Source organism: Schistocerca serialis, chromosome 6 (assembly GCF_023864345.2).
Source record: "Schistocerca serialis cubense isolate TAMUIC-IGC-003099 chromosome 6, iqSchSeri2.2, whole genome shotgun sequence".
NCBI classification, from domain to species: Eukaryota; Metazoa; Arthropoda; class Insecta; order Orthoptera; family Acrididae; genus Schistocerca; species Schistocerca serialis.
The window spans coordinates 696,480,314-696,506,831 of NC_064643.1; the positions used below are offsets into that span (position 1 = coordinate 696,480,314).

The window sequence follows — 26,518 nt, forward strand, 5'->3', positions numbered from 1 at the left end:
ACACGAAAAAATGAAATAAATTTACGTCAGGTCTTCGGCACTCTTCCAAGTTCTCAACATCATAAAAAAACTACTTTGTCGATGAAAAAGTTTACGGGTACGCATCCCCCGGCATTCCCCGAGAAAAACAGCACTGAGCCCATTGATTATCTTTTAATCTATTGAGCTAAAATGTTGCTAATTCCCTACGAGAATTAAGGCAAACACACAAAATGTGATTTCTATTAAGGCAACAAAAAAACTTGTGTTAAAGATTACTAGTTTCCTAAAATGTTTTGAGGTTAATTATAGTTATTTGCAAACTCGAATAAAGGGTTATTTACAATGATGCAGATAATATACGGGGCTACTCCTCTTTAAGCGAAAACAAGATGTAACACAATATATTAGTTAGAATATCTGCTACAGTAATTAAATGACAAACGCCTATTAACTAAAAATTGCTCGTGGTTTACGCAAATGACAATGGTAGCTTCGAAAAATCTCAAAAACGCACGTTTATTTGCATTGATACAAAATGAAATTCAGGGGTGATGGATTCTTGGCAGCACTGTGAACCACAAACGCAGACCTGCTACGAAATAAATCACGTACGCAAAACACTCGTACCAGTAACTTACGAAAATATAGTTTTGTTAAGTGTCCGAAAATTTTCAAAAATAACCTATTTTCCACGTAATTATGCAATGAAACGAGAGAATGCGAGGTTAGTCTTAGTGTTCTCAAAAATTTTAGAAGAGCACAATTAAGTTTAAGCCTATAATTGACGAGAACAGTACGCGATTATTGCGGCATTCGCGAGTGTTTGAAATTTCAGAATATACCACAATACAAACGGGTACTAATACAATCAATGAAAGGTTATGCAGAAGCGACACGTTCAGCAAAATAAGCGAATCTAGAATTTCAGATCGGTACACAGTTCTTGTACACGAACTTTCACACAATGCAAAATTTCGAAGTCGGGTTTCATAAATAAATCAACGTACGTATTGCACACACTTTTTCACTTGGCTGATTCTGTGTACACTTCTACATTGGCGTACCGAAGAAGATCACTGCAGCGCCAGTTTATCTCGGTGAAAATCGTTAAAATGTGCAGCACCAAGAAAGCACGTCTTCTACCTGTAGCAGCTTATAATACAAGACAACATAGTTTTCAATGGTTAGTGGATTGCTGGGATGGTTCCATTTATAAGCCCATGGATGACTTCCTGTTCTATGCTCGCCTAATTCTACCATACTCTATATAAGTTTTATATATGTATATATTATTTCTATAATCTGATATGTTTAACGCTATTATGCTGAACAACAATTCAGACTCACACCAATGACAATACGTTACTGCCTCCTCACTTACACATGGCTGCTGTGTATTTGCTATTTCTATCTTAACATCTACTTGAATACCACATCCTATTTAGAGTAACTTACTATGTGTCCATATCAAAGAAGATAATCAATTCTTTACAATGTAAATCTATAGATAAAAAGGTCTACTCGCAAAGCAGTGGCAGGCGAAAACACATGTGAAAGTTAAAGAGATGTGCAAACCTCTGAAGCCAGTGGTTCCTTCTCCTAACAGAAGGGTTGAAGGAGAAGGAAGAGGGATAAAGGTAAAGGACTAGCAAGGTTTAGGAAATGCAGAGAGTTCAGAAAAGTCACCCAGAACCCTAGATCATGGAAGACTTACCACATGAGATGGGAATGAAAGATTGATTGTTGGGAACTGCGCCAAACAAGATTTGAAAACCTGAGAGAAGTGGAAAAATGATTACTAAGCAAGACAGAGATTTCTGAAAAAACTTCATTCAAAAGTTAATAATAGGTTAGAGTTAATGAGCTTTTGGAGCCAACAGCAATAGGAGAAAACACATGTGCAAGCTATCGGAGCCAGTGGCTCCTTCTTCTGGCAGAAGGATTGAAAGGAAACGAAGAGGGATGAAGGAAAAGTACTATCAAGGCTTAGAAACGGGGAGAGTTATGGAAAACTTGTCCAGAACCCTGGGTCTGGGAGACATACTGGATGGGTGAGAAGGAAAGATTGCAATGGACAAGATGTAAAAACCTGAGAGCTTAACGGTGATGATATAGTAATAAGCACGGCAGAGATAACTGACAAAACATCAACGCAATAGCTAGTAAGATTGGAAAGCTAAGTATATTATTTCATGGTAGACAGGTGGAGATGGAGGAAAAATGGGCCACTCAGAAAATGAAACACACAGAAAACTAAAAGGGAATAATGAAAGGAATAGTTACTGAGAAAAATGATGAGAGTGAAGAAATTAATGTAACTTAGGGCCAGGAGGAAGGCGAGAACCAATGACATGATGTAGCACCAGTAAGGGCAACTCTTACAGCACGTATGGTCACAGGGGGAGGAGCCACAGGGTAGGGAAATGGATGTGGAAGGAGCACCAGGTCTCACCAGGATATTGCGGGGATTGGGGATGGGGGCAACGAAAAGTTGTTCTATGTGTGATAGGTCAAATGTCAGACAGATAGGACCTCATTGTCTCTAACCTCTTATTAACTATTACACATTGTTTTTGTCCAGAAATGTCTGTCTTGTTTACTACCCTATCTTCCACCTCTAAGCTCTTAGGTTTTCAAAGTTTGTCTGGTGCACTTTCCAACATTCAGTCTTTCATTCTCATCTCTTACGATAAGTCTTCCCTGACCTGTTGTTCTGGGCAACTTTTCCCAACTCTCCACATTTCCTAAACCTCGCCATTCCTTTTCCTTCATCTCTCTTCCTTCCTCTTCAGCCCTTCCACTAGAAGGAGCCACTGGCTTGAACATTTCCTTAACTTTTATAAAAGTTTTTTCCTGCTGCCACTTGGTCAGTAGACTTTTTATCAATCCAATTATATTACTATGTGTCATGTAATTTTACAATGAACACTGCTACTTGCCACACTTGCTACTTGGCTACATCCAGCCAACAAAACTTTTCAATTCTTGAATCTAAATATGCAGATAATGTTTAGAAAGAGCGGCTGATGACTTATGTTTTTCTTTTTCTTTTGAATAGTAGGTATTCCTAATTTCTTGCTTTTCATTAAACAGAGGCTTTCTCATGTTATAACACAGAACAAGAAATTTGCAGCCAGACAGTTATATCCAAGTCCTGGATTAGTACTATTGCCAGCATCCAGTCTCATTCTATTTCGTGTCCAAAATAATGTTTCCACAAGAAACTAAATTCAGTGCTAAATGTCTACCAAAAATTGGCAAATTATTCTTCTCAAGTCCAGGTCTAGCTGAAGAAGTACCTTCTCTCCTAATAGAAGACATTATTTGTGCTGGTTTGGATTTGCTTCATTATAATTATGAGGATCTTAATTCTTTTTAAGCCAATAGTCTTTCAAAGAAGCATTTTGAATGTATTTCCTTTTTTTCCACCTGTTTCATGGAAAAGTGTTTCACCTAGTAGCAACTGGAGGTAGTCAGTTTTTCCAATCAAAATTCTACACTTTTTTATGTTATGGATATCCCTGAAAGTGGTGTTTAAGATCTTTAAATCTTTCTCAACTAATCACAGCCACTTACATGTCATTGACTTCCCTCTGTAAAATAGCAGTGATAGCATGAGTTTTGGTAACTATAACCTAAGAGTAGTCAGTCGGTGTACTCGTCCAGTCTCAAATGCTCCTTCAGGTGATTGAAGAGGATAGAGTATAGCTATGCTTCTTTTCTAACAGCTCATTTGATTTCAATTTTCTTTGACAGGACTCTGTCAAATTTTAAATTGGAGATGGTGTATGTGTTTGGGTGGCTTCTAGAAGTATATGAAAATTCTTACATATGGTGAAGTGCCAAAGTTCCTGCTGGTATACGTACATTTGCGTTTCAGAACCTGTTCTACACATGACCTTGTCTTTGTAAATCCAGTGGGGTGGTATTCTCCTATACCAACAGCACAGTTGTGTTCTTACTGTATTGAGTAATATCTTGGAGAGGATTCTGAAAGGTACATATAGAAAGACCCCTTAGTAGCTGCTAAAGATCAGTTTTTCCCTTTGCCACATACTGGGTGAATGAGAGTTGAGGTACAATGATTTGAAAGTGTTTCTGCTGTGGACTGAGTCCTCAACTGCTTGTTTCTACAAACTTGCAATGATTCTATTTTCACATGCAGCTTTATTTGTTTCTGAAGTTGAAGGTGACCTGGCCAATTCTCTCATTGGTAGATGTGTGAGAGTCCAGGTCAGTAACATTTACAATGTAATTGTTATTTACCATCAAGTTCCTAAGTACATATGGGACTTTTGTGTTCTCTGCAACAGCAATTGCAGCACAGCTCAGAAGACGATAATCTGAGATTTCGGTTTTGTACACATTTCTTATGTTGCCCCTCTGGAAGATATCCTCTGTTTCATCAATGATGTGCTTGTTATGGTGTCTCTTGGCAGTTTTGATAGTCCTAGCAGTATATTTCTTTATTATTAGGAATAATGTGTGATATACGGTGAGCTTAGATGGTTCTATGTAAAACATACCTGTTTTCTTTCTTCTCTTGCTTTATGACACAATGACATATGCTACAATTATTTATTTCTTCTTATTGAAGCAATATTTTATGTCAGTTCTTCTATTGGTACTGTCTGTGTATCCGATCAGTCATTTTTCTCCTTGCTATTTCCTGGCATGCTAGTAAAGCTATTGTCTTTCAGTTGTGTTTTGCTGTATTTTAGAACTGTGAACTGACTGTCTTTATTACCTCTTCACTTTGTGAGAGGAATAAAATTAGTGTTGATCAGAGACAAGCAGTGGTCTGAACTGATGTTGGCACTTCCTATACTTTGATACACTTCTTGGTATTCTTTCTACTGATGGTGACATGGTTGAACTAGAACTACCTTAGCAGGAATTTGGTCCCTAGAGAAGTACTCTCAGTAATACTGATTTGAGGAACATGCTGTAATTTTGGTAAAGGTACATCAGTCACTCCCTATACTGACAGGTCCTCAAGGATACAATATGGTCTTACAATATTACTGAATATTTGCTACATAGCAATCTGAACTTGAAACAGTACCGTGAAAATAATCGCATTATGTTCTATGTTGTGAAATCTTACCGATTCTTTCTTTCAGTCCTTCCTAAAGCATTCTACATATTTCTTGTTTGTTTCACTGGTAGACACTTGAAAGTTTATGGTTTGAACACTGACTGATCTTTCACAGTGCACAGTGGAACTTGGGGATACATGGTTTCAGCCAAGGGTGACCGCTGGCAATGACACGCAGTCACAAGGTTTTCCTGTCACGAGGACAGACCCAACTAAACTGCCTACACAGTCATTAATATTCAAATCATGTGAAAGTGCTACAGGGAAGTTTCTTTGGGTGAGCAAAGGTACAAGGAAGCATAGCACTGCAAGAAACAGACAGTTTGTAATTAGCATTGAAATAAGGAAATAAGTGGAACTACTGACCAACATCTTGTGTGTGGTAGTGCCATATGTGTTTTTTGTGTGAGCATCATTTTAGGGATGTATTTACTGGCAAAATGTAAGGGAGACTTTTGTTGCAAAGATGACGTTCCTGATGATTACCAAAACAGCGGGGGTGGTTTTTTTATATGAAAAACCCTGACAAATAAGAGAAATGCTGTGCATGAGAAATAAGGTCGAACAAATTTATTTGCTGTTAGATGATGTGTAAAGAAGAAAGAATTTTTTCAACATTATTTGTTTTTGTTCTTTCTGGTTGTTAAGTGACAATACAATGGAGTAGTGTCTATGTCTGAAAAATGACGGAAGTACAGTGAGCTAATATTAGAAAATGCTGTTTAAATTATTATGCAACCAATGAACAATGTGGTTCACACTACATAAGAGTAGAGAGACGCAAATAATATTGTACTCTATGTGTCAACCCATGAAATGTATGAAGATCTTTTTTCAGAAATGTAAACAGTTCGCAATCTGGAGACCACATTTCTTAAAGGGGAGAGAGCATAGCACCACAGCTTTGCCTGGTGTGATAAATGTTTCCTGTATGGATTCAGCAGAATGATATCATTAGTTGAAAAGCTCACATCAGCTTGATAACTAAATACTAGGTGTTCAGTATACAAGAACCATATGCAGTACACTGACAATGCAGAAGCAGCTAGCTAATTAGCTAGCATCTCTGACAGCCAAGGCTGTCCTTACAGCACCAACACAGCTTCTGGAGGAGCTGAACAGACACGAAAACCAGGGCAAATGAAGTCATAGTTTCCAAATCATTATGCCTGGCCATTCCACCCTGTAGTGACTTCTGCACTGGGAGTGCTGTCATTTTAGAGACGCTAGCCAACGTAATTCTGACCCTCAGTCTCAGTGCCCTCAGTAGTGTTGATTGTGCACAGTATGTCCAGTTACCTAGTCAATGCCAGTTGCTAGTTTTGACAGGAAGGCTGCTTACACACCAAGAAGAAACAGCCGACTGTCAGTGTCCGACATTGCTATCAGTAGCTCTGCCTAAACTTTAAAGTCCGAATGGAGTCTACTAGGTGCCTACAGATCATTGGCTCACCCACTGGGTGACTAACATCCACTGCTGGACACCCTCCTAATGACACATGGGTTTGAGTCTGGGCCATCCATTTGACCAGCCACAACTACCCAAGTGGGCACAGCGTCACTGTTGCTGTCGCTGTCAACCACTGCATGTGGTCACAGATTTTTGCTGTCCAGCATGTAGGGAGGGCACATGCCGTTATTGTCAGCTGTGCAGGAGGCACCTGTTTAACCCTGCTTGCCCTATAGGTCAGCTGCCATGGCTGCCTTCTGTGACCCGTCACCAGTTCATGCCTCTGCTTAGTGTCAGCGTTCTGTTACTGTGCTGACTGTAACACCTGCCACCAGCACACAAATGCTGCCTTCTTGCGGACGACTACTAACAGCATGCCTCAGTGATCGTGCCTGATTATGTCACAGAGGCTACAGTCTACCCCTCCAGCTTCAATTCTGTCACTGTAACTATCATGAATAAATGACTTTCTTAATCAGCAATGTTTCCCTGACAGGCCACTGTCCAACACCAGCTACAACCACTCCTGCAGACACGGCCTGCCAGGTCTATTGCTTTACATCCTAATGTACCAGCAGCCCAAATCACCAGCCACCTTAGGGATCATGTCTTTGCCACCATACTTTGTTGGGAGTTTTGAAGCTTATGATTGATGTTATCCCATTTAGGAGTGAGAAGGAGCATTGTTTATTATATTATTAACTAATAATCTGAGTTTTCATACTTTTATATCTGATAAGTTTCTAAAACTGGCAGGAAATTTTGTCAAATGGCATCATTACATGTAAGTAAGATCCTTGTAGCAGTTGTAAATGAGGTCTACATCTGCATCTATATCTATATTCTGCAAACCACTGTGAGGTGCATGGCAGAGGGTATGTCCCTCTGAACCAGTTATTAGGGTTTCTTCCTATTCCATTCACGTATAGAGTGCAGGAAGAACGATTGTTTGAATGCCTGAGCAGTAACTATTCTAATCTTATCTTCATGATACCTGTGTAAGTGTTATGTAAGGAGTTGTAGTATATTCAGAGAGTAATAATTTAAAGCCAGTTCTTGAAACTTTGAAAACAGACTTTCTTGGGACAGTTTACATCTGTCTTCAATAGTCTTCCAGTTCCGTTCCTTCAATGTTTTTGTGACCGTTCGTGCCGCCCTTCTCTGTATACATTCAATATCACCCCCCCTCCCCAATCAGTCCTATCTGGTATGGGTTCTACACAGTTCAGAAATATTCTAAGCTGGGTCACACGAGTAATGTGTAAGCAATCTCCTTTGTAGGCTGATTGAACTTCCCCAGTAGTCTACCAATAAAATGAAGTCTACTAACTCCTTTATCGAGGACTGAGCCTATGTGATCATTCCATTTCAGATCGCTACAAAGCATTACACCCAGGTATTTGTGTGTGTTGGCCGATTCCATCAGTGACTCAGTGTATAGTTTTCAGTTTTGTGAAGTACACGATAACTGCATCATCTGCAAAAACCCTGATGTTACTATTAATATTGTCTGCAAGGTCATTAATATAAAACACAAAGAGCAAGGATTTTAACACACTTCCCAGAGGTACACCCAAAGTTACTTCAACATCTGACGATGACTCTCCATCTAAGATAAAGTGCTGTGTCCTCCCAACCAAAACGTCCTCAGTCCAGTCACAAATTTCACTTGATACCCCATACGATCATTGGAACTCAATGTGTCAGACAGGCAACTCTTGACTCTTATCAGAAGAGAAATGTGGAAGAAAATGAGAAAAAAGAAGAAGATGAAGACGAAGAAGAAGAAGAAGAAGAAGAGAGAAAATAGGGAAACCCATGCTCTTAGTAAACATTTACATCTGAAGGGTTGAACAACGGGACAAATGAAATCTGATTTGGTTGGGCTCAGCATGCGTTGGGGGTCTCCCTCCCATGGCCGTCCCTCCTTCGATCTGTTATAGTCTATGTGTTAAACATGGGAGCAGAACCCACTGCAAGGTCAGAATGGGTCCTACAGAGAGTGGATTCTTATTCAACTGTCTTTTTGTCATAAGTTAGTATTAAAGGTAAGGAATCCTTATGACCTTGCCCTCATCAGAGTGCTGTATCAGTGGGCAAAGGAAAAAAAAGGGACTAACTGCATCTAAAAGTAATCAAAAACAGGGTGAAAGAGGGATAATCTGGGTGTCTGGTGGAGGAGGTACAGTTGAGGGGCCTCTGGCCCAAGGATGTGGTGGAGATACACCACACCCCAACTACTGCCCCAAAAGCAACGTAAATCATTCAATCAGAGAGTAAAAATCACTTTCTCAGAGAAAATGAAGAACCAGTTCAACTGTCCATATCTCATCTGTCAACATTAGAGGCAAATAATCTAAAAATCCATGCTTGACTTGGATACTCTGAAGGAGGGGGCATTCTCCCAGGACATGAGTTACTGTCTATAAGGCTCCACAATCACAATGTGGGTCATTACATAAGATAATACTACAGAAAACCTGGTATGACTGATATGGAGGTGAGAAGGAAGGTAGATTCCTTCCAGAAGGAAATAGAGGCTGGATCTGCACTGGCAAATCCATGCTTGGTATCATCAAAGTGAATGTTAGGTGAATAATCACGTCTACAGCCAGACAGTTGGATAGTTCATTTCCTGTGGTATTTACACAACTTAGGACCCAGATAAAGGCAACTGAGCAAGTAGTAAGACTAAGGTCAGAGAGAAGATCACAAATAGCAGATATCACAAGGTGACAAAAGTAACTCTGATCAATAGCCTGGAGACAGCTCATTCAGCCGCTACAAATTAAAACACAGCTAAGGGAAGTCTATTCAATAATAAATGAAGCTCTTTTAGAGGCTGTCAGCTTCACCATAAGAAAACTACATGTTCATGGGAGCTAAGACTGTTCCTGATCAATAGGATGTCCAAAAAGGTTTCCCACCCTATTCATGGTTTTAAAGCCATCAGTGTAGATGATGGTAGCACCCTGATACTCCTTAAGAGGTGATGATGATGATGATGGTGGTGTTAGGTGAGAGGTATTCAACATCATGGTCATCAGTGCCCTGATGGAAAATCAGCATGTCAATCTCATAGGTAGGGATTAAGGCTGTCCCCACATGCTGAACAGTTTATAATGCATTAAAGTCTGCCTCCCTTCCCTGCCAATTTAGGCCTGACCGTTCACAAAATGTCACCACTCTTGTAACACTGGACCAGTAGCAGTGAGGATGGTGGGCAGATCTCCATCGAGACTGAGGACTATCCTGATATCAGTATACAAGACACACACTGCCAAAATACGGTGAACTGAAAGTGATGCACGTCAAACCTCATGGAGTGGTGAATTCTCCTGCTGGAATATGGAGCTTTGTGTTAAAGGGCTATGTCCAATGCGCAGCCTGGTAAGCAGAACCACCTCCCAGTGGTGAGGCTGACATGAAATCTGCAATGCCTGTGGGGTCAATTTGAGTTTGTTTTCTGTTGCCTTCAACCATTCAGTCTCCCACTGACACATGATGCATCTGTCAGAGAAATGAGATGACGGTGTGCAAGGGGATGGGGCACTGATAACATCACCATCCCGACATGCTGCTTTGCCTGCTTCCACAGCCATGTCATTTCCCTGTAACCTGATGTGGCCAGGTACCCAGCAAAAGATCACCTTCCTGCCATGGTGTTGGAGCTGCCATAAGGAGTCATGGATATGCTGAACCAACTGGTCCACTGGATACATTTTATGAAGTACTTATAATGCACTGACACTCAACCCTACAGATACCAGACACTCAGATCGGTACCAAACTTTGTATGTGGATAGAGTATCAACCAGAACTCTGATTTAGTTTGTACTTTGTGTTGTCATCCAGCAGAACGGGTGTAAATGTTAATTAAAAGTAACGCCAGAACTATGGAGCACAGGAAAAGCACAACTGTGAGTAACATACGTATAGCTTCTGTGGGGAAGTTGGTAGAGCATTAGATCATTGTACCAAGGGTTCTGGATCCATATCCCAATGATGACAACTATTTTTACTATATTATGAATGAAATTGTTGTATGGGACTATAACTACTTTCACACGTTATGCAATTTTTTCTTTGTTCTACTGTTCCGATTCTTTATGTTTATTCTGTGAAACTACAAATGCACTAGCTGCTTCATCACGAATGGCGTCTGTTCTGTTGTATGTATCTGACAGAACACTACACCTATCTATACAAATGCACTCTATAGGCTTGCTACTTTCAACTGACAAAGCGACAGCAGACTGCCAAAATACCATTGCTACAAACTCCAAAAAGTATTTTTACATGTCAGGAAAATGTTCTCCCCTACAACATTTTCATGCGTAAACAGTTAAAACAAGTTGTCACCAGTGGGATTTGACATGACTGAAGTTTCAACATGATGACTTAACGCTCTATCAACTCACCCATGTGATCCACAAAAATGAAAAACAATCATTCACAGATATGCCTTTCCACTGCTCTGTAGTTCTGATGTTATTTTTAATTAGTATTTATCCATGTTCTACTAGATGACAGCACATAGTACGAGTGCAGAGTGTCTCAAAATTCATATCAACTGGGAACCCCATCTGTATGAAAGTAGAATCTGACAAGTCAGATGATTAGGAAATTGTTGCTTGGCATTGTGAGCAAGAGTTGATACCACTGGAAATGAAGAGGAAGATCCTCGCTTCGATAAGGAAACTGTCTATGGGACAAGTCCAGAAAGTGGCAGTGGCCAGTCTTACTTGATGATGATGATCTTGGAAAAATAATTTCAAAGCCAAAGGGGTGTTGCTGATTTATAAACCTGACAACCACTGTTCAGTCAGGACAAGATTATGGTCTGGTAAATACAGAATAGAGTAGCAGTATCCGCCAAGAAGTGTGGGCAAGGAAGCAGACAGCATTGAGCTTATTAATGCAGCTAGTATTAAGCTGATGAATATGGGGCAGTCATATCAGCTTTTTATCAAAGAGGAGTCCCAAGAATCGGGACTACACAGCATCCAAATGCCTGAGTACCCAAGGAAATTTCTGGGTCAGGATTAAATATGATACAACGATAGAAATAGATAACTCCATTTTCACAGAAGAAAACTGGAAGCCATTAGACAGGGGCCAAGAAGAGGCCATTCCAAAAGCTCCTTGGAACTGGTATTCAGGCAAGACTACAGGTTGGGAGCTAAACCAAATGCGACAGTTGTCAAGATACAGTGCTGGGGTAATCAGTGGTCCAACAGAACTCACTAGCTCACTGATTGTGATAAAGGTGAGTGGAGTCCCTAGGGACACAGTTTGCTTAGACTTATGGGGAGCTGAGCGATGTACCATTTCTGAACTGAAACAACTGGAGAGATAAAAACAGTTGAAGAGAACATGGGAGGGAGCCTTAAAAGCACCGGTAAAGCGTGATGGGGGCACACGGTGTTGGGTGGTTATAACTGAAGAGCAGAAACTCATGGAGGTCCAATGTGGGCTGTAATTATTGTATGGCAGTGAAACTTGGTAGATATGCTAACGCATTCATGTGGAACCGATTTATGTTGGAAAAAGAATTAGTCTCAATTTTGGAATTCAGGTGAAAATCTGGTGCTCTTGATCAAATAGTTTTACAAATGCACCATCTTGTTGATGCTTCCAGTATTCATACTGAATAACTGTATAAGCAATGGTTAACAATAAAATCAACATTATGCCTTTCTCACTGCTTCACCTTTCCTGCCCATGTCCTGTTCCTAATCCATTACATATGAAAACATTTCTATATGTCTTTCTTGCATTCACAACACCAGATTTGCACCCGGTGGCCAAAATTATAACTAATATTTTTTCAGCGTATATCAGTTACGCATTATAATATTTACTAAGTTTCACTGCCATATGATAATTATAGCCCATACTGGACCTCTGTGAGTAGCTGCATTTTAGTTATAACCACCTGGTACATCTTATGTAGACTTCAATGAGATTTTAGTGTTTAGAAAAAGCTTGTCAGACTACTGTCTCTGACCTAACCAGATGGTCAGTTGTGGATTGTTCCTCCAGAAAACCATACTGATATGGGGATAGAAGGCCCTGTGATTCAAGAACCCAGCATAATAGTTGGGCTACCATCCTTCCAAGCAGTTTGTAGAGCATGTTGATGAGGCTAATCAGTCAGTAGCAGTTGGTGGACATTTTACTGGTTAAAGGATTGGGATGATAACACTACCCCTCCAATACAAAGAGGAAACACCCTTTGATCAAATGCAGTTGTAGACCCTGAGTAGACTGAGTCTGTGAATCTCATTCAGATGCTAGATCATCTGATTATGAACTGAATGAATCCCTGAGCCCATAATGTGTGATGTGTCAAAAGCCTGAAGCAGTTGCATTTAGTAAAATGTTCATTATTTAATTCAGGGTTATGACAGAGGAGGGGAAGTGGGGGGAGGATATTGGGATATCTTCATCTTGTCTATTATGTGTTGAAAATGTAGTTGGACAAAAAGAGGACACCAACACTGTCACAAATGGCCTGGGAGGTATCAGCAAGAAAGGAGATGATGGACAAAACTTGGAACAACTGTTGATCTTTGGTGGCCCATAAAACTACAGAATTCATTCAGACCTGGGTTAAAGATGTTCATGCTGCCAAACAGAAGACATAGTGCTCCCAGAATTCCTTCTTTTAATTAGGTAGTGAGCCCTTGTGAGGAACCTCATGAAACTGATGAGGGCGGACTGTGAAGGATCTTGCTTGAGACACTGCAATGCCTTCAATAGCATGAATAGCTGCTGAAATATCTTTGTCAATCACGATATCAGCCATTAGAGGAGGGGACCTATGAAAAGGTGGATAACAGTTCCAGGAGTGCAGGTGCTTGCGTCAGAGAGATCTCTGACAATCTGGTCGATACACTCTGATGGAGAGGGCATGAAGGTGATGGCAGAGGCATACAGCTGCCAGTTCACTCTTCAGAGAGCCCAACATAGCAAATGGTCCAACAGGCAGTGACAAGGATGTGACAGGATCACCAGAAAGTGATCATTGCCATGAAGATCGTCATACAGTGACCACTGTGGTGAAGCTTTGAGACTGAGGGATAAAGTCGTAAATTCAATAGCTGAAAATGTGTCACTGGTGGCACTGAATTGCGCAGAGGTACCTTCGTTATGGAGACGCAGATCGAGATCAGAAAGAAGTTGATCTATCCAAAGGAACCTGCCCCCCCCCCCTCCCCCGCCCCCATATGAGGTGGTGTTCACTGAAATCCTCGTAGGAGAAAGAGAGCAGAGAATTGTCAGGTAAAAGTGTTCATCTCAATGTAGTAAGTGAATTAATGTTGGTGACTGCTGATGTTCACACTCACTCTGCCACTAGTTCCAGTGTTAAGTGAAGGGGAATCCTCGCACTGGTAATACCTTCATGAACCACCATCCAGATACTCCTTTAGGATCAGTATGGTTCCAACAGATAGCATGGTGATCTCAAAAGGCTGGAGAATAGTCATCAGCTAATGCAACACAGACTGCAAAACATAAGGTCATCAATTGTTATATTTCTGGCAGGTGACCGTAATATTCATTACAGCTCATTGTTATCATATTAAAGGAGTCCTGGTTGGGCATTGACGGGCCGGCAGGACAGGTCACACCCTGGCACCATTGTCTATCATTTGTGGGGATGGAACAACATCTGCAAATATAAGTTCTGAGTTTGATGGTGAAGGAGGATTTGGCGCTTCCAGGTTCACCAGAGCAGTCTTCACCCAAGATTTCTTCTGTATCTCCTTAACCAGTTTAGAGGGTCAGTACTCGTGTGAGAGTTTATCCACTGTGGTGGCAGGGATTGAAGAGAAGCAGGCAGCCATGGAACCGGCAGTTCATGCGTCCTTCAGCCATTGGCTGGTGATAGGTAGGTGGTCTGTGATTTCCAGAAAGAAGGTTCCCAAAAGGAAGCCTTGTTACTGGATAATGCTAATGGAGGAGGATGTTTCTCTCACCAGGTGTGGTGAGCTCAGGTCCCTGAAGATGGGTGTTACTGGAACAACCAGAGGGGAGGATCTATCTCCCCATCTCATATAACTTTCGCTACTGTAACTGATGTAAGAAATATTTTGGTTGCTTTATGTCAATAGTCTCTCTTTCTTCTCATTGAAAAATACAAATATAAAATGATTTGCGAGGTTGATGAATAATGTAGTCCACATTAACATATTTTAAGACTCACTGTTTTTATTTTATCAAAACTGTTACAAAAACATAAGCATGCCTCTCTTTGCATCCATTCAAGTCCATAGTTACCAGAACAAACAAATTAGGTCTGCTTTTCTTCATTTAACAATTGACACTGAGATGGTGGCAAAAATAGAACTGCTCAAGTGAGCACATAATTGCTAACAAAGGATACCTTACAGGAGAAACAAAGACAAACATGTTACATAAAACCACAAAACTAAATGGAACAAGCTGTGTTGCAACTACAGGATAGAAGTAATTACACTTTCCTTCAGTTTCAAAATCTGAGAGGTGATTGCAGACCTTAAGCTCCTGCATTTCACATTCCTCAATTAAGGCAGCACACACATTAGGGATCAGGGAGGGTGATCTTCTCTGAAACTTACACAGAATAGTGGTTGCTCACATGACAAATTTCCAAGTGATGGCCAACAAGTCTCCACAAAATGAAGAGTTTGTACGGTGGAAAGACATATACCTGAAGTGTTGGTACTTGAAGCACTGCATTGGGACTGGGATATATGGCTAAACATCACAACTGTAGAGACGATTTTAAGTTTTTTCAAGAGTTGGATTGGATACGCTGTTTTAATTACGACATAACTACTTTGTAGTTTACTGAGGGAAGCTATTTCTCCTATTAGATTTTTTTTATATTCTACAAACAACATAGACTTATTATTACGTAGGTTGGAACTTAAATAGTGGCAACACTGTTGTGGAGACACTATGCGATGGAATCTACTATTGTCGCTGATAGCACACGTTATTGACATACCTACCTTACCTCCAGCAAACGGACTTGCCCGCCCCATGTCACCGACGTGGGCACAGTCGAGGGAAACACAATCACTCATGAGTGAGTGGCCTAACTTAACGGTGTCACTATGTTTTTGAAACAGGAATAACAGAGCTGGCACAAGATTGAATGTGCCATAGGTCGTACAGCACGACAGTGTCATCAAGGTCTTCAAGAGATGTGCGGGCATCAGCATTGCCATACAGAACAGTGGCACATTGGATAAAAGCCTTCAACGAAGGTTGGCAAACTGTGGCAGACGTGCATCGAGCAGGTCGCCCTAGCATCTCTGAAGAAGAAGTGCAAGCTGTTTCCGCATTAGTGGACAGTGATTGACACCATACAATTCGTGAGCTTATCTACGATACTGGATTAGTGCATACGACTGTGCTTCGAATCCTGAAGGAACCACTGGGCATGCAAAAAATTGCATCATCATGGGTTCCGCATGACTTGACGGAAATGCAGAAATGGATGCATTATGACACTGCTCAGACGCACTTGGAGTGTTATGAGCACGAAGGAGAGGCTTTCTTACACCATATCGCAACACTGGATGAGAGATGGGCCACATTGTACGAGCCAAAACTGAAACGCCAATCCAATGAATGGCGTTATTATGGGACGCTGCGAAAGTAGAAAGTGCACAGAGCCCCAGTATGGTGAAAGTTATGGTGATTCTCGTGTACAACTGTGATGGTGTTATCCTAATGCATTATGTTCCTCCATGGCAGACCGTCAATGCACAGTATTACTGTTCATTTTTGGAGCGTCACCTGTGACCAGCTTTGTGAAAGAAGCGGCAACACTTTCTGCGCAAGCCACACATCATTTTGCATGACAATGCATGGGCGCATACAGCACAAGCTGTGGCTACTCTGTTTGGTCGATGGGACTGGGAAGTGCTGTACCATCCACCATACTCCCTGGACTCAAGTCCTTGTGACTTTGATTTGATTCTGAAGATGAAGGAACCAATTCGTAGCATTCGCTTCAGAAGTGTTCCAGAGATTCGACAGGCAGTAGACCGCTCCATTCCCACCATCAACAGAACAGGCTGTGATAACGGTATACTATGGCTTCCACATGGCTGGCAACAGGTTCTGCACAATGCTGGTGACTACTATGAAGAACAGTAACAGGTGCAAACATGTTACTCTTCTGTATCAGTTGTGAATAAACAGTTTTCACTATTTAAGTTCCAACCCTCATATATAGAAAAGATCCTCCACGAGTTCAGTGTAAAGGAGGAAATGGAGGGGGATAGTATGTTTGCAAAGTGGTCTCTTAATTGTTGAAGAAATTACAACTTATCTTGAGTAACTGTAGTGAGCTGGCCTCGACAAATTCCTAGGGAAGATGCAGTGGTTCTCTGTAGACTATTTCTGCAGCTGAAGAGTCCAAATCTTGTTTATCCATCATTTTTAAGCCCAAGAGAATGATCGGAATGGTGGAAGGCCAGAATGTACCATGACATTTGAGCACTCCCTCCATGGAACAGTGCTATCTCTTGACCATGCTATTATTAGCAGGGTGGTAGATAGTAGTTTTATGATGTACACACATGCAAAATGTAGCCAGCTGGGTGAACAACTCCAATTCAAACTGCCTGCCTTAATCAGTAGTTATGTGGAGTGACCAGCCAAACCTAGCTAGCCAAGATGACGTGAAGCCAGAGGCAATGGTGTCTGTGATAATGTTGTCCACAGATGTTGCCTCCAACCAGCACATAAATTGGTCAGTCATTGTAAGGAGATATTGCTGGTTGTTCAGTGGAGAAAGCAGTCCCACAACACCAAGTTCCAGTACTCATTGGTGTGTGCACATGATGGGGCACTTTGCAAGTCTGGTATTGAAGGCATGTCCACGTCCACCCTGGCATGTCCATGTCCACCCTTGGCAATCCCTCTCCACATATGGCCAAATGAAGCATTAAGCATTGTAACATGAGGTGAAACGTGGGAAGGGCTCCAGGGTGACTTAGGTTGTGGACACTGTCGAAGGCTTGTCGTCGGAAAGCTGACAGAAGAAAAGGATGAGGTCCTCCTCAGGAGATGTTAGAATATAGTCTGGCATCTTCTCTTTGAATGACGACGAGTTGCAGCTGCAATTCTGATGTGGTATCGTTGGTGAATGTTTGAAACTCTCAGCCATCCTGTTGTGCATGTGCTTTAAGTCCACACTAAATTGCCTTATAAATTCTAGATGATTGAACTGGTGGGGGAATGTTTGATGCTATTCCTTTTGAATGTGTAGATCATTGGTTTGTGATCTGCATATATCATGAATGTCCTTGCTTTATTTGTGGATGTAAATATTTAACTACTTCACACACAGCAAGGAATTCACGTTGTATGCACTCCACTTATGCTGATACAGTGACAATTTGTGGGAGAAATATGCGAGTGGTTGTCACGAATTTTGTGACCTTTGTTACTTAAATACTTCTTGTAGATGCCGATGATGTTGCTCTCTGGTGACAGAAAACAAAGGTATGTCATCCAAGTATGCGACACATACGGCAGTCCTCATAGAATGGAGTCAATAAACTTCTGTCCGGTTTGTGCAGCGTTCTGTAACCCAAATATCAGTGATTATCACTGTCTTCAGAATGTCCTCTTCTGCCACAGGTATGTGTGTATGTGCCTTGGTGTAGCCTAAAACAATGAATATCGTTGCAACATGGAGATCATAATTATAGACATACAACAAAGCCATGGGATACCAATTACGCATGGTTGTGGTGTTGATTGCTCAACAGTCACTGCATGGGCGCCAGGTCTCTCCTTTCTTCAGAAAAAGATGCAGTGCAGATGACCACAGGCTACTTGCTGGCCAGATTATGCCTTCTTTAAAGATCACACTGAATTCTGCTTTAACAATGGCCAAACAATCAGGTGAGAATCTCTTTGGTCTACAAGATGCTGATGGACCATCTGTGTGCTGCAGTCAGCCTGGTAATACTGTCAACCGGTTTGGCATTGGCTATATCTGGTAAAAGATGGTAATGTGCCAGGAGATCAGCTCCACAGTGTCAGCAACAGTAAGGTCCTACATAAATGGACGCAACAGTCCCACATTCAACTTTATCCACTGCATTCAATATGTATAGACAGATGAGTTGTTCACCAAAGGTAAACGGAACACAGTCAGCAGTCTACAGTGGTGGACTAAACTTCCTGGCAGGGTGCTCTAGCCTGAGCCAGTGTCTATTAAATATTCCTGACCAGATCTCCTGTCAATAAAACACAGGCATCATGACTTTGTTGAGCAGTCAGTTGCATCTACCACCAGCTGCCGCTGGCATTTGGGTGCAAACACAGTGCTGTACATTTACGCATATGTTTGCGGAACCTACAGTTGTTCCAGCATGTAAAGTGACATGTGTTTGAAAAAGCAACATTTGTTGATGATCAGCTACTGGATCTCTGGTGATTACATCCTGTACCATTCCAAGCACTACCCTAGGACAATAGCATGCTGATCAGTGTGCATGGCATATCTACTTCCATTACCAGTGAGTCAAATTCCGTGCATGTGACGATTGGTGCCCCTGTCACACTGACACATGGCACTGTCACTGCATTACTGCATAACTGTATCAAATTTCCTCTGGAGATGATGCAGATATTGCAACAGCTTATGATCACTGATGTCTTCTTGTGTTAGTACCTGTCTGAACCAGTTTTGAACAGCACAGCCACTCTCCAGATTAATTCTGATTTTCATATCAATTTTCGTGTGGCAGTGCAGTGATCATTTCTTGTACCTCTGCAGCTTAGTGATGGGCGAGTTGGCTAACAACATGGGTGAATTTTGTCAAGTCAGTCATAATCCCTGGATAGCTAAAACTGGGTTCAACTTGAGCAAACCATAAAATTGGGTTGTTTGGCCAGATGGATGTAAATTGACTGCTAGTCTAGACACTGTTGGCATGCCTGAATCTTACCTGATATTTAAATACTGTAGTAGTCACTCAACCTTCTTCTTTATGTCAGGGTCACCATTTGCCAAGACTACAGGATTTGAGCTAAATGATCTTTGCTTGGCATGAAGAAAATAGAGTCTGGAGGTTTCGCGGAACAAAACAGTGTCTGACAAATAGATTGGACAAGCACTTACTCTCTAAGTTGAACACAAATCCAAACATTTAACTTTCAGGTGAAACGTTCTGAACATGCCTATAACTCAGGAAGAGGCAAAAAGAAAAATGGTCATTAACACTGTATAATTGAGAGACTAATTCTGAATGGAACATATAAACATGGAACATACAAATCGTATAAAAATTCACATGTGAAAAATAAACAATACAAAAGAACATCAAAAACAGCACCCCTGGTAGTTGGAGTGGAAGCTGTTTGACTGCTGCAGCTCATCTGTTAACACAGACCACATGCATGACACTGCACCACTGATCACAATGACATTGCCTATTGGAGCGAACTTCGTAGCAGACACTACAATGCAATTATGATTGTAATGAAACCGAAATGTTTTGTGGGGAGGACATGTAACCATGTGAATACACAATAGATGGGCAATACAAGATTTTGTGTCAAAAGGAAAATCAAATTGAGTAAACAATATAATTATAAGAAGACATATATAGTTTTGTGCTTTTATGTATGTGTGTCAGCAGTACTTAGAATTTCGGCTCCTGAAGGTATGTAATGGTCGGCCTTTCTGTCTCTGAGCTTTAAGTAAGTTCTTTGCTGGTATAAGAAAAGACAGCCTATGATGTAATGGAAGTTGAGTAAATGATAATAGAAAACAACCAGGGGCTGCATTCAAGTGTACAGTTGAAACTTACAATGCATAGGAAAGTCAAGAGAAAGGTGGCGACCGGGGTGGCCGAAAAAGCAGTTCCAAGTTCTAGGGGACTAATGACCTAAAAAGTTAAGTCCCATAGTGCTCAGAGCCATTTGAACCATTTATCTTTAGGTGGAGTGGATGACAAATAGCTAATGATAATAAAACAAATTCTCCTACTACCACAAACAAGTTTATTCCTCATGGATGATATCCTAGCTGTGTCAAAAATGTTTTACAATTGAAAATTTCAATGATTATCCCCATCCCCTTCATCTTATTAAGGGCCTAGGATAATCGAATTGAGTTAAGTCTGATTAGTGAATGTCGAAAAGCTTAATATTGTTTGGTGAGAAGTTTATGATTTACAGTAATTATGTTGTAACTGTGCAAATGGAAAAGCTCATGGGTTGAGAGAATTATGTATTTTGGAAGTTTGCAGTAGAAGCCTATCTACAGCTGGACAACTTTTGGGATGTCACACATGGAACCTTAAAGCCCACAGAACAAAGATTGTAAAACAAAATTCAAATTAATTCTTCTAGTTCATCTTGTAAGTTACATTCATACAGAAAAGGCAAAGGAAATCACCACACATTTAGATGAATGTAAATACTGGTATGTTGATGTATAGGTAAACAAAATCATTTCCATTTTGAATAGTCTGAGAAATTATGGATTCTACATTACTGAAGAACAGATTGGTACCTTGTTACCAGCAGGACTGCCTTATAAGTAGTGAACTTAGAGGGTTCAGGGATACCAATTACAGGCAACACTGTAACAGTCTAGGTATTACAAGCGGTTAAGAATGTACAAAAACATTCTATCCAGGACAGAGAAATGGCTTTGTATTTTAAAATACGAAAAGAAGAAACACGTTTAATGTTATAAATGCCAAAGAATGGAAATTTTGTAACGTACTGCACAGAAAAAAAAGAGTTCACAAGAAAAAAGTCATGTTCAAAAAGGTCAGGAAATGATGGCAAGCAATCACCGAAAAGAAGGTAAGGTACTTACTGTGTGTTATTCTTATAATAAAACTGAAAGTAAGAGTACATACTGGTTCCTGGATTCTGGTGCATCTATGCAAATTACCACAGATCAACTCAATTTTATATGATGTTTCTGCTAAAACACAGATTGATAGTTCCACAGTGGATGGTATGATGTTTCTTTTAAAACACACATTGATTTTTTTGCATGGAGAGCTGCATCAAACGAGTCTCAGGACTGAAGACCACAACAACAACAACATTGATTTTTTAACATGGATGGTGTGATGTTTCTCCTAAAACACACAACACACACTGGTGTTTCAACAGTAGATGGTTCTCAATTACAAGTGAACTGCTATGAAATACAAACTTTAGTTTCTATGTCAAAGGAGATGACAAGGTATTACAGAAAATGATGTAGGCCTACATTATTTGAAGAATGTGGCCACAAATTTGCTTTTAATGAGTGAAATGGTGAATAAGAGCAGCGAGGTGTTTTTTTTTTTTTTTAATGGTGCAGAAATAACTGATCAGAGAAGCAGTGTGATAGCCACAGCAAATTAAGAAAGGGGTATTTATAAATTAGATGTTCTTAAAGTTGGAAATGGTTACTCAGTATATTCTGACGTTTATTTCCTTATAACCTAGCACAAACTGAGTAAAGTATTTGCCAGTTTTCGCACTGTTGTTGAAAGACAGACTGGTAGAAAGATAAAAGTTCTCAGATAAGACAATGGTACAAAATATGTCAACAGTTTAGCCAACAACTGAGTGAAGTTGGAGTCAGACATCAAGTTACAATTTGCTATAGTTCTGCTTGAAACAGAATAGCAGAAAGGACTAACACAGCAATTGTAGAGAAAGCAAAGAGCATGTTAAAGGATGCAGGATTACAAAAATGTTACTGGGTAGAAACAGTATCACTTGCAGTGTATCTATATAATAGATTGCTTACTAAAATTGCTCCAAATAAGACTCCATATGAAGTTTTGACTGGAAAAGAACCCAATCTAGATCATCTATGAATGTCTGCTTGGAAGGCCATGATACAAGTTCCCAAAAGCATTAGGAGAAAACAGGACTCTAAACCTGATTTTTTTGTTGTTGGATACTATGAAAATTACAAATGTTACAGACTCATAAATTCTAAAAACAAAAGGGCAATAGCTAGAAAAGATTTGATATTTTTAGAATCTGGTGAAAATGGAAAAATTTTGAAAAAGTATGTGTAGATATCCTGAGGAAGATGTCCAAGAACATGCAAAGGCTGCAGTAAACTTAGAAATTAAAGCACCTGAAGGAGTTCAGGAACAATCAGATATGTTTATTGAAGATGTACTGGGTAATGAGATATAGGAAACTCCAGCAGCAGAGGTTGTAAATTTATGGAGTACAACAAAACCTAAAGTTGTATCCAGTTTATAAGATAGCTGCTCAAAAAATCAACAGTGAACCTCTTACTGTTGAAGAAGCCTTGGCCAGCCTAAATGCAATTGGAAGAAAGCTATAGAAAAGGAATTACAGTCTTTCTCCAAGACTGATACTTACGAGTGGGTTGATGCACCACAAGGAAATAAACCATTACGAGTGAGATCAGTCTTTAGCATTAAAAACCCTGAAGACGCAACATCAAATTTTAAAGTTTGTTTGGTAGTTAAAGGCTGTTCTGAAATAGAGGGCACAGAGTATAAAGAAACATTCTCATTTGTTGTGAAATATGTTTCCTTAAGACATCTCCTGTCCCTTGCTATAAAAGAAGATTTATTAAACCACCACATCGATGTGAAGACCAAATATCTCAATGGAAAACTGAAGCAAGAAATTTTTGTGATTCCACCAGAGGAGCCAAGAAAACTCCTCAATAAAAGAATAAAATCTGGCATCCCATAACGAGCATGTATGGTCTTAAATAAAGCGGTTACCTTTGGAAACAGCGCTTCCATAAAGCGTTAACAAGGATGAACATGAGCCATTTTGCAGCTGACCTTGGTATATATCACAAAAGAAATGAAGAAGAAACTATAATTTTGGCCATATGGGTTGATGATATTTTTATTTTGACAAGAAGTGAATGTTCAATGAATAGTTTCAAGAAAGAACTTCAATCTGAATTTCATATGCATGGAAAAGTGAAACAATAGCTTGGTATGAGGATCATAAGAAGTGACGATGAAGGAGAATTGTCTACTGATCAATCAATGTACACAAAGAGAATGCTAGAAAAATTTGGTATGAATAATTGTAAGCCAGTTTCCACACCTTTGGAACAGAGTGTGAAGTTGTTAGTGATAGAAAATGATGAAATATGTTAAAAGGAAGTGCCTTATATGGAGGTAGTGGGAAGTCTTTTATATTTAGCTCTAGCTTCCAAGCCAGATACTGCCTGTGTTATAATACTGCGAGCAAATTTTTCAAAGACCTTAGAATTAAACATTTGGTTGCAGTTAAAAGAATATTCAGAAATTTAAAAAGGATCTGTTGATTATAAATTAAGGTACTGTAAGACTGGAATTTTATAGTGAAGCAGACTGAGGAAGTGAACTGTATAACAAACATTCTGTTACAGGTAGCTGTTTCAAGTTGGAGATCCTGGTCTTGCAAGAAACAAATTACACTAGCTTTAGAGTAGTGTTTAGACTGAATATATGGTGTTGTCTTTCACCATACAAGAGGTGTTATGGTTAAGAACTCTTATAAGGTGTGTGTGTGTGTGTGTGTGAGGGGGGGGGGGGGGGGGAGGGGGAGAGGGGGAAGAGGGGAGGAGACACCAACAATGCCATCACATACACAACTGTATGTTTATGAGACTTTTTCTACTTACCGAATTTTACATTCAGCAGCATGAGTTTAAATACTGACTGGATTGGCAACTATCTTACTTCACTCATAAAGAGATAAATGCTTTATAATGATCAACAGAGTTTTTGGTGTTTATTTTGTCTCATGGCTTTCAAAAATTTAATGTCTAGTCCATTTCCTGAACCGAGTAATAGTCATCCAGCAGTGTGGAAAAAAAGTACTTCATTATACAGGTTATTATCTAACAAAATTGTAAGAATAGCCTGTTTATTTGTGATGTAGAATGTGTAAGACATTAATAAACACAGGTTTTTAATTCCTGTACTGATATTAACAGATACTACTTCATACTTTATGAACTTACTGTAAAACATTTACCAGCTGAATTGTATGGTGTACTGAAGCATATCAAATTCTTTTCGATTTCTGTAACGGAAATGGATATACAATTTGATGCAGATTCCAAATAACTCATTCTCCCCTTCTACTTGTGGCAAAAAGAAACAAACACACACACACACACACACACACACACACACACACACACACACACACACACACACACACACACACACAAAATTAAATGTACAAGAGCAGAGAAGTATTTGTGCTAAACATATTTTATTTATTTCTCCCACCTTTGATTTCCTGCTAAATTATAGGTCTGTTTTCCTGAAGTTTTCATTTTCATTTATCGTGAAGAATTTACTTATACTTTGCAAACTGGCAACAGGCTGTGGCAGTTGTTCCCCCACACATCCTTGCACTAGGCCCAAGCTGTTATATTATCAAAACTGTTCAGATACTCAACAGATCTGTTCCACCATCATTACAGACAGTGTTTCAGTGGGCAAATTTTATTAACTAGTGTGATTTCCAAGAATTCTTTGAAAATAAAAGAAATGAAGAATTGTGTTCAAATTATTTGCTTTTACTCAGAAGCGAAACGTCCAAGTATTTATTTCCCCCAACTGCCCAAAGGACATCAATAGCTAGTGACAGTTCAGATATACTGTTTCTAGGTTTATTATACACAAGCTTCCCTTAACAACAGTGTTGTGTAGGGAACACAATTGTAACTGCAGTGATTTCCACAATGGAGACATGTTATCATACATATGCTGGTATTAAAAAAACATTTATAATGTATTGAAAGTGAAAATTAATGTAAAATGTTGAATACTATACTTCTGATATCCGTATTTAGTTTTATGGTAGGGATGTTGCAAGCACTGGATTGTTGGTTGTGTTAGAATGGCAAAATTGATACATGGGCAAAAATTATACTCCTAGTGTCTTAAAACAGTGGGAAAAACGAAGTTGATTGTGGAATATTTGAAGCAGAATGCAGATAATGAGTTGTTATGTCTAGTTTCTTTGTAGCTTAAATACTGCTCTAGTGTGCTTCAAAATGTCCTGTAGCATTATTGTGAAAATACCAAGTAGTCTCACAATGCACAAAACACACAGGACAATAACAGCAATTTTCAAGCATCAAAACTATGAACAAGTAATGGAAAACGTTTTAAAATGACATTAACATTGGTAAATATCTTAACAAACCGTGGTAATGCAAAAATACCAAAGATATCAAACGAACTTCTTACCAGATCGCAGTGTCGAGTATCAGACACAGGTAATTAGATCGTCTCACAGTGTAAAATAAGTTGCTATTTACTGTTTTCAGAGTCTTGTGTGTACGATATTATTTACTTTTAAATCCTACAGAAATAAATTTCACGTACGTCCCACAATGCTTTTCGTCTTTCCGAACGGAACGACATTAACGACATCTAGCGTGTACCACAAAACTTTTGATCGTTGCTTCGCTATCTTGTGTGGAACATCACATGTAGCATGCTAAAAACTTTTAAAACAGTACGATATGAGTTACTGAAACGTAGGTGGGTCTTCTAGTATAAAAAATATGCAATTATACTTTTAAAAATCACAGCGTAAACAACGATCGTTTTGAAAACGGCGAGGCTGTAAAACCCAATGTATTACTACATACTACATGATACTGATGATGACGATTAGGATACGGTCACATAAAACGAGAGAACACAGCAATATATTAACCAATGCAGATATGTTAACGAGTGTTAGCTTCTCACTGTTTTTTTACACGTTTTTGCGGAAAGAGTTCAAAAGACGTCCATTTTCTCTCAAGAGTCCAGTGACAAAGACCTTCCAACATTTTCTTTTGCTCTAGGCCTCGTAAATATTGAGCTAACTTGAACAGAAGAACGCTACAGTGTTGTTTGGGACAAGAAATGTACTTATGGTTCTACTTAGCATGTGAAAGAGACTTCCACCCTGTTATAAATTTTTAAAGAAGGAGAAATGCTCCATAAAAC

General features: G+C 39.7%; 1 protein-coding gene across 2 annotated transcripts in view; it reads right to left on the reverse strand.

Annotated features, from left to right (window-relative positions):
• The window catches only part of LOC126484355 (zinc finger protein 532-like), a 76,067-nt gene extending 50,123 nt beyond the window's left edge, over positions 1-25,944 (reverse strand). For both annotated transcript variants that reach the window (XM_050107820.1, XM_050107822.1), the window contains exon 1: positions 25,766-25,944. The gene's annotated coding sequence lies outside the window, so the exon portion shown is untranslated. The remainder of the gene's footprint in view (positions 1-25,765) is intronic.
• Between the last annotated feature and the right edge of the window lie 574 nt (positions 25,945-26,518).